Source organism: Hemitrygon akajei, chromosome 15, assembly GCF_048418815.1.
Source record: "Hemitrygon akajei chromosome 15, sHemAka1.3, whole genome shotgun sequence".
Lineage (NCBI taxonomy): Eukaryota > Metazoa > Chordata > Chondrichthyes > Myliobatiformes > Dasyatidae > Hemitrygon > Hemitrygon akajei.
The window spans coordinates 87,594,192-87,604,070 of record NC_133138.1 but is presented as its reverse complement, the minus strand read 5'-3'; positions in this window follow the sequence as shown (position 1 = coordinate 87,604,070).

Sequence of the window (9,879 nt, the reverse complement as noted above, 5' to 3'; positions counted from 1 at the left end):
CCCACTCTTTAAGAAGCGAGGAAGGATTAAAAAAAAGGTCAGTTAGCCTAACTTCAGTGGCTGAGAAAGTGTTGGAGTCCTATGTTGTCCTATGTTGTTACAGGAAAGATACTGGCATGGATAGATGAATAGCTGACACCCAGGAGGCAGTGAGTGGGAACAGAAGGGACCTTCTCTAGCTGGTTGCTGGTGACTAATGGTGTTCCTCAAGGGTCAGTATTGGAACCACTGCTTTTGACATTATTTGCCAATGATTTAGATAATGGAATTGATGACTTTGTGGCAAAGTTTGCGGATGATATGAAGATAGATGGAGGGTTAGGTAGTGTTGAGGAGGCAATGTGATTGCAGCAGGACTTAAACAAACTGGAAGAATGGGCAAAAAAGTGACAGATGGAATACAATGTTGGGAAATGTATGATAATGCATTTTGGTAAAAGAAACAATAGTGTGGACCAAAGAATTCTCATTGAAACCTATCAAATGTTGAAAGCACTAGATAGGGTGGATGTGGAGAGGATGTTTCCTATGCTGGGGGTGTCCAGAACTAGAGGGCACAGCCTCAAGATTGAGAGGTGATCCTTTAGAACAGAGGTAAGGAGGATTTTTTTAGCCAGAATGTAGTAAATCTGTGGAATCCTCTGCCACGGACTGCAGTAGAGGCATAGTCTGTGGGTATATTTAAGGCGGATATTGATAGTTTCCTGAGCGGTCAGGGCATCAAAGAATATGGTGAGAAGGCAGGTGTATGGGGTTGAGTGGGATCTGGGATCGGCCATAATAGAATGGTGGAGCAGACTCAATGGACTGAATGGCCTAATTCTGCTATTAAGTCTTATGGTCTTATCATCTCTTGTCCTCACCTACCACCCCACTAGCCTCCATGTCCCACGCATAATTCTCCATAACTTCCACATCTCCAACGGGATTCCACTACCAAGCATATCTTTCCCTCTCCCCCACTTTTCACTTTTCGTAGGGATCGCTCCCTAAACAACTCCCTTATCCACTCATCCCTCCCCACTGATCTCCCTCCTGGTGCTTATTCTCGCAGGCGGAATAAGTGCCACATCTGCCCCTACACCTCCTCCCTCACTACCACTCAGGGCCGCAAACAGTCCTTCCAGGTGAGGCGACACTTCACCTGAGAGTCTTGTGGGATTATCTACTGTATCCGATGCTCACAGTGCAGCCTCTTGTATGTTGGTGAGACCCGACATAGATTAGGAGACCGCTTCACTGAGCACTTACCCTCTGTCTGCCAAAAAAGCAGAATCTCCCTGTGGCCACCCATTGATATTCTACTTCCCATTCCCATTCTGACATGTGGCCCTCTCTAAAGTCATGATGAGAAACATCACCTTATATTCCATTTGGGTAACCTCCAACCTGATGGCATGAATGTCGATTTCTCGAACCTCCAATAATTGCCCCCCCACCCCTTCACCATTCTACATTTGTTTCCTTCTCTCACGTTATCTCCTTACCTGCACATCATCTCCCTTTGATGCTCCTCTCCCTTCCCTTTCTTTCATCCTCTCCTATTCCATTCTCTCTCCTCCCGCCCTTGATCTCCTTCACCAATCAACTTCCCATCTCTTTAATTCACCCCCTCCCCAGTTTCATTTATCAGCTGGCACCTTGCAATGCTCCTCAGACAGGATGAAGAGGTCAATACTCCCCAATGCCATTTGGCTTTACAATTCTACCGCCAGGACTTAAGAACTTTTTAAAGCTATTATTAATGCTTTTTGAGATGGTGATTTAGATGCATATCATATTTTTTTTTACTGAGTTAAGTATTGTATGTAATTAGTTTTGCTACAACAAGTGTATGGGACATTGGAAAAAAGTTGAATTTCCCCATGGGGATGAATAAAGTATCTATCTATCTATCTATCTACTTCTTCACCTCTCCCCCCCCCCCCCCCCACCCTACCATCTTACTCTGTCTTCTCTACTTCCTTTCCAATCCTGAAGATTAGTTTTGGCCCAAAAGGTCAACTGTTGACTCTCTTCCATAGATGCTGCCTGGCCTACTGAGTTCCTTCAGCATTTTGTGTGTGATGTTTTGGATTTCCAGCATCTGCAGATTTTCCTATGTTTGTGTTTTTTTTTCTCCATTTTAAGTTCTATGAGAACATTCTTAGTTGGATATCTGCAGGCTTCAGTTCAGTATATTTGAAATGCCATTCAAATCATTTGTTCAGTGTCCAATTATTAATTAATTAATTTGCTGTTCTATTGTAAGCCATAATGCCTGTCTTCTATTAGCTTACATATAGTGAATCTCAAACTCACCAGTCCTGTGTCACTCATCATTATTGGATTTTTCATCAACAGCATGCAGATTAGTGCTCTTTTTGAAACAGCAACTTGATTTTTTATCCCTGCACTCTTATTTTATCTTTTTCCTGGTAAATCATTAAAACTTTATTGCACTATAATATAGTTCATGCTCACTACATTATCTCTTTCTGATGCTGCGGTGGTTTGGAACTTGGATCAGAGCCGAACTGTACATTTTTCCTCTCCAAGAGGGCATAGCCATTCCTTCCTTGCACGGAATAATCAGGAACAACCTGAGATGCAAAGAATTATTAACTGGTGTGTTGGTAAATATCATTCTTTGCTATTTACTCCATAGGAGTACTTTGGATATGATTGACTCAGAAGGCATCTGAGCAATTGGGATCAAGTTCTAGACAATCTTGGCATTCATTAGAACTGTTAGCTTCTATTCCAGAGTGGAGTAGCCTTACAAAGCCGGTACTTGACAGAAATGGGTTTCTTGATTGATGTTTTCTCTTAGCATAGAAATATAGGTGTGGTCTAGAAGTTGGCACAGCACAGTAGGCAATGCTTTAAAAGGCACTAATTTATTTGGGCCATATGGTAATGTTTTCATGTGACCCAGATACCAGGGTCATGTCCAAGATATGAAGTGGTAAATGTGGGCTCACTTTTAACATTTAAGAAAAACTTGGACAGGTACATGGATGAGAGGTGTATGGAGGGATATGGGCCAGGTGCAGGTCAGTGGGACTAGGCAGAGAAATGCTTTGGCACAGCCAAGAAGGGCCAAAAGGCCTTTTTCTGTGCTGTAATGTTCTATGGTTCTATGGACAGGGAGGGAGGCAAAAGAGGTGGGGGCGAGGCACTGTTAATCAGAGGAAGTGTCACGGCTGCAGAAAAGGTGGACACTATGGAGGGATTGTCTACAGAGTCTCTGTGGGTGGAAGTTAGGAACAGGAAGGGGTCAATAACTTTACTGGGTGATTTTTTATATGCCGCCCAATAGTAACAGGGATATTGAGGAGCAGATAGGGAAACAGATCCTGGAAAGGTGTAATAATGTCAGAGTTGCCGTGATGGGATATTTTAATTTCCCAAATATCGATGGCCATCTCCCTAGAGCAAGGGGTTTAGATGGGGTGGAGTTTGTTAGGTGTGTTCAGGAAGGTTTCTTGACACAATATGTAGATAAGCCTACAAGAGGAGAGGCTGTACTTGATTTGGTATTGGGAAATGAACCTGGTCAGGTGTCAGATCTCTCAGTGGGAGAGCATTTTGGAGATAGTGATCATAATTCTGTCTCCTTTACAATAGCATTGGAGAGAGATAGGAACAGACAAGTTAGAAAAGTGTTTAATTGGAGTGAGGGGAATTATGAGGCTATCAGGCAGGAAATTAGAGGCTTAAATTGGAAACAGATGTTATCAGGGAAAAGTACAGAAGAAAAGTGGCAATTATTCAGGGGATATTTATGTAAAGTTCTGTATAGGTATGTTCCAATGAGACAGGGAAGTTATGGTAGGGTACAGGAACCATAGTGTATAAAAGCTGTAATAAATCTAGTCAAGAAGAAAAGAAAAGCTTACAAAAGGTTCAGAGAGCTAGGTAATGTTAGAGATCTAGAAGATTATAAGGCTAATAGGAAGGAAATTAAGGAGGAAATTAAGAGAGCCGGAAGGGGCCATGAAAAGGCCTTGGCAGGCAGGATTAAGGAAAACCCCAGGGCATTCTACAAGTATGTGAAGAACAAGAGGATAAGATGTGAAAGAATAGGACCTATCAAGTGTGACAGTGGGAAAGTGTGTATGGAACCAGAGGAAATAACAGAGGTACTTAATGAATACTTTACTTCAGTATTCACTATGGAAAAGGATCTTGGTGATTGCAGTGATGACTTTCAGCAGACTGAAAAGCTTGAGCATGTAGATATTAAGAAAGAGGATGTGCTGGAGCTTTTGGAAAGCATCAAGTTGAATAAGTCACTGGGACCAAATGAGATGTACCCCAGACTACTGTGGGAGTCCAGGGAGGAAATTGCTGAGCCTCTGGCGATGGTCTTTGCATCATCAATGGGGACGCGAGAGGTTCCGGAGGATTGGAGGGTTGCGAATGTTGTTCCTTTATTCAAGAAAGGGAGTAGAGATAGCCCAGGAAATTATAGACCAGTGAGTCTTACCTTAGTGGTTGGTAAGTTGATGGAGAAGATCCTGAGATGCAGGATTTATGAACATTTGGAGAGGTATAATATGATTAGGAGTAGTCAGCATGGCTTTGTCAAGGGCAGGTCGTGCCTTACAAGCCTGGCTGAATTTTTTGAGGATGTGACTAAACACATTGATGAAGGAAGAGCAGCAGATGCAGTGTGTATGAATTTCAGCAAGGCATTTGATAAGGTACCCCATGCAAGGCTTATTGAGAAAGTAAAGAGGCATGGGATCCAAAGGGACATTGCTTTGTGGATTCAGAACTGTCTTGCCCACAAAAGGCAAAGAGTAGTTGTAGACGGGTCATATTTTGCATGGAGGTCAGTCACCAGTGTTGTGCCTCAGGGATCTGTTCTGGGACCCCTTCTCTTTGTGTTTTTTTATAAATGACCTGGATGAGGAAGTGGAGGGATGGGTTAGTAAATTTGCTGATGACACAAAGGTTGGGGGTGTTGTGGATAGTGTAGAGGGCTGTCAGAGGTTACAGTGGGACATTGATAGGATGCAAAACTGGGCTGAGAAGTGGCAGATGTTCAACCCAGATAAGTGTGAAGTGGTTCATTTTGGTAGGTCAAATACGATGGCAGAATATAGTAGTAATGGTAAGACTCTTGGCAGTGTGGAGGATCAGAGGGATCTTGGGCTCCAAGTCCATAGGACGCTCAAAGCAGCTGGGCAGTTTGACTCTGTGGTTAAGAAAGCATACAGTGTATTGGCCTTCATCAATCGTGGAATTGAATTTAGGAGCCGAGAGATAATGTTGCAGCTATATAGGACCCTGGTCAGACCCCACTTGGAGTACTGTGCTCAGTTCTGCGGGAAGGATGTGGAAGCCATAGAAAGGGTGCAGAGGAGATTTACAAGGATGTTGCCTAGATTGGGGAGCATGCCTTATGAGAGCAGATTGAATGAATTTGGCCTTTTCTCCTTGGAGTGATGGAGGATGAGAGGTGACCTGATAGAGGTGTATAAGATGATGAGAGGCATTGTTCATGTGGATAGTCAGAGGCCTTTTCCCAGGGCTGAAATGGTTGCCACAAGGTGACACAGGTTTAAGGTGCTGGGGAGTAGGCACAGTGGAGATGACAGGGGTAGGTGTTTTACTCAGAGTGGTGACTGCGTGAAATGGGCTGCTGGCAACGGTGGTGGAGACGGACATGATAGGGTCTTTTAGGAGACTTTTGGATAGGTAAATGGAGCTTACTAAAATAGAGGGCTATAGGTAAGCCTAGCAATTTCTACGGTAAGGACATGTTCGGCACAGCTTTGTGGACCAAAGGGTCTGTATTGTGCTGTAGGTTTTCTATGTTTCTATATTTCTAATCAACTATGGCATTCAGAATGGAATGGCATACAATGGAATTAACCAATTTCAAAATGAAACAGATGAGGATTGCAAGGATTGCATTATGTATGCACATCATTTAAAAGGTATATTAATGCAGAAATTACATGATAACTGAATTTTGTGGAGATATTATTTGCTTCAAAACACTTCTTGTGCAATCTATTAATAATTAAAAGTTGCTTTTTCACAAATTCAGATCGAAATAATCTAGTTTTTCTGTGTAATAATTGGGAAATAGGAATTTGGAGGCAATGAACTTCAAATTAAAATCAGCTGATTTGAACTGGAATTTGAAATATGGAAAAGACAACAGTAACTTTACTGTATCACAACAGTGTGCCCAATTGCACATAGAACATATAGAAAGTATATTAAAAGTAAGAATTTTAGGACATTTTCACAACATAATGAAATAATCTTTGACATAATCTATAACATGGACATTACACATAGAGTTTGAAAAAAGAAGAGTAGTATTACTAGACAGCTGTGTGTGAGAATGAGTTAACGATTATGCATGAAACAATCAGTGCTCTGTAAAGCACTGTCAATGATCTTTTTGTGATAAACTCTAACAACACTTTTGTTCACAGCCTAATTTAATTACATTATGAAAGAAAACTCACATCACATTTTAAATGGAAGAAAAATCATTACCTAGTGATTTTATATTTAACTGGCTAATTCTTATTGCAAGAGGTGGTATTTATTATTTCAAGTTAAATTATTATCACTGTGCATTATTCAATCACAGTGGTTTTTCTCCAGGATAATGCACAGACATCTAAGCAGTTCAAGTAAAGGTTAATTGCAAGTTGTTAGTTTATTAGTCAAATGTTAAGGGCTAGGAATTTGCTAACAGAAAAGAAAATTTAATTTTGCATTGTTGTGAAATTGTAAGAATTTCTTTTAACTTGGACAACTCTAACATTTTTCATTACTCATGAAATTAAGCATTACACTTGAAACATGGGACAGGAATAGACTATTCAGTTCCATTGATGTATTCCATGATTCAGTGAGATCACAGTATGCTGAATCCATCCAGATGTATTGGTTCTATGTCCTTTTATTAGCATAGCATGGTAAAATCTAAAGAACTAATCTTATTGCTCGATGCAGCTTTTACAGCTCTTTGTAGAGAGAGTTTCATCCTCTGTATTAGGCAATGTTTCCTTACTTGGCTACTGAATGACTCTATCCTGATTTTACCTGATGTTTGTTTGTAATATGCTAGTCTACCTGCAAAAGTTTCTCTTTAAAGTTATTAGTTCACTTAAACATTCTAAAAGTGTTTATCAAATTATCCCCCAACCTTTGTTTTCTCAGAGAGAATACTTTGCTAATGTATACAGTTCCTATAATGTAAAGCACAGTGCTCTGGTTACACACTAGTGAATCTGGGCTGCAATATTTTGAATAACTTTTGTGGGTGTGGTTCCCAGAATTGTATACCTACAGTAGGCACCTTATGAGGATGTTGTCTGGATTGAGGAGCATGCCTTATGAGAATAGGTTGAGTGAATTCTGCTTTTTCTCCTTGGAGTGACAGAGGATGAGAAGTGACCTGATAGAGGTGTATAAGATGATGAGAGACATTGGTCATGTGGATAGTCAGAGGCTTTTTCCCAGGGCTGAAATGGCTAACACGAGAGGGCACAGTTTTAAGGTGCTCGGAAATAGGTGCTGTGGAGATGTCGGGGTAAGTTCTCTATGCAGAGTGGTGAATGCATGGAATGGACTGCTGGCAACGGTGGTGGAGGCGGATACAATAGAGCAGGGGTGTCAAACTCATTTTAGGTCACGGGCCGGATTGTGCAAAATGCAGCTTCATGCGGGCCGGATCAGTCGGACGCGTGCAAACGCAGCTTTCGTTGCCTCTGTTTTTTCAGTCTGCTCTCATGTGTCTCAGTCTCTGCTATAACTACAAAGTGTTTCACTTTATAAATTCCGTTTCTTATGAAGAGGACTGCCGAGCAAGACTGCCGAATAAACACAAAAAGCCCTGAAAACCTGGTACCTGAATAAACTCAGCATTAGCCATATCATACGCCATAGGCGCTTCGATTACTGGGGCCAGCTTTAATAGTAATTAGATATTATCTCGCGGGCCAAAGATAATTCCACCGTGGGCCAGATTTGGCCCGCAGGCCTTGAGTTTGACATATATGCAATAGAGTCTTTTAAGAGACTCCTGGAGAGGTACACGGAGCTTAGAAAAATAGAGGGCTATCGGTAACCTTAGGTAATTTCTGAAGTAAGGACATGTTTGGTACAGCTTTGTGGGCCAAAGGGCCTGTATTGTGCTGTAGGCTTTCTATATCGCCAAAGCAGTCTCAATAAAATTTCTAAGTCTACTGGAAAGATAGTGAACCAATTTTACTCACCTCTCCTATGCCAACAGCATTGGAGTGATAGTTATACTTAGTCAGTTATGCTGGGCAGGACATCTCATTCACATTCTAGACCCAAGAATCCAGAAATAGGCTGATTACCCTGCCTTCTGTTGAGGAAAGTGATTACCAACTAGGGCAAAAGATTCAAGGAGATACCCAGAACCTTCTTGAAGAAATGCAATATTCCCACTGACATGTTGGAATTCTGTCCCATGACCACTCAAATTGGGGATTCAGGATGGTATTAAGAAACTCGATGCCATGAATCCAGTGTACACAGAAGCTTTAAAAAGAGCACAGTACCTCAGAAGCTTCTCACCTTTCCACCTTGATGGGGACTTCTGGCCATCATAGTCATAATAATAAAGTAATTGAATTTTACAGCACAGAAACAGCCCTTTGACCCAACATCCATGCCAAACAAGATGCCTACCTGAGCCATTCCCATTTACCTGCATTTGGTCCAAATCCTCTAAGTCTTTCCTATCCATGTATTTAACTGAATAGTAGCTTGTTCCATATACCCACTACCCTCTGTGTGAAAGGCTTGCCCCTAAGGTTCCCTTTAAATACTTACCCTCTCAACTTAAACTGAAATACTTTAACTTTAGATTCCCATACCCTGGAAGATAGTGTGACCATCTACCTTATCTATGTTTCTCACAATTTTATAAATCTTTAAAAGGTCACCCCTCAGCCTTCTTCACTCAAGGGAAAACGATGCAATCTATCCTGTCTAACCTTAGAAATCAAGCCCTTCAATTCCAGCAGTTTTTCTGTGGGAGAATCTGTGGAACAAGTGTCAGAAATAGTGATAGAGTCAGGTGCATTTGAAAGGCATTTGTACATAGATGAATTGGAAAAGTTTAGAGGGATACGAGCTAAATGTAGAAAAATGGGAATAAATTGGTTAGACACCTTTGTCGGCACAGATAGGTTTAGATGGTAGGGCTTGTTTCTGTGTTGTATAACTCTGACTTTATCGGTCAGATCACACTAACATTACTGGAGTCACCCTTGATCTCAACTCTGAGGGACTACCAAAAAGACACAGTTATAATCTAAGTAACTATAGCTAAACGTTATATTCTGATTCTAGCATTATATGGCTATTATGGAGAAGGCAGAAGAATAGAGTTGAGAAGGAAAATCAATCACCCATGATCGAATGGCAGAGCAGATTTGATGGGCTGAATAGCTTAATTCTGTTCCTATGCCTTATGGCTTTATAGAACAACAGTATGTGATGCCACAGCTTGCCCAGTATTGAGGCAAACAAAGTGAGAATAGGGAAGAAGGAAATCCACAGACACTGTCTGACCTGCTGAGTTCTCCAGCATTTTGTATGCATTGCTCAAGAAAATTCTTATTATTACGTTTCAGCTTATTTCACATTTAACCACATTCTCGATGATCATTGGAGAATGATATAAAATTGTGGCTCAGATTGTAAATAACTGTATAAATTTATTAAACACTAAAACTTATAAACGAAAGGCTTGACATGAAGCTCAGAATGTCGGCCTTGACCCTGCCTTATGCAGCTGGTTCCTGGACTTCCTGTCAGAGATTGCCAGCAGGTTGTAAGAGTGGGCTCCCTCACCTCCAACCCTCTAACTCTCAATACAGGAGCCCC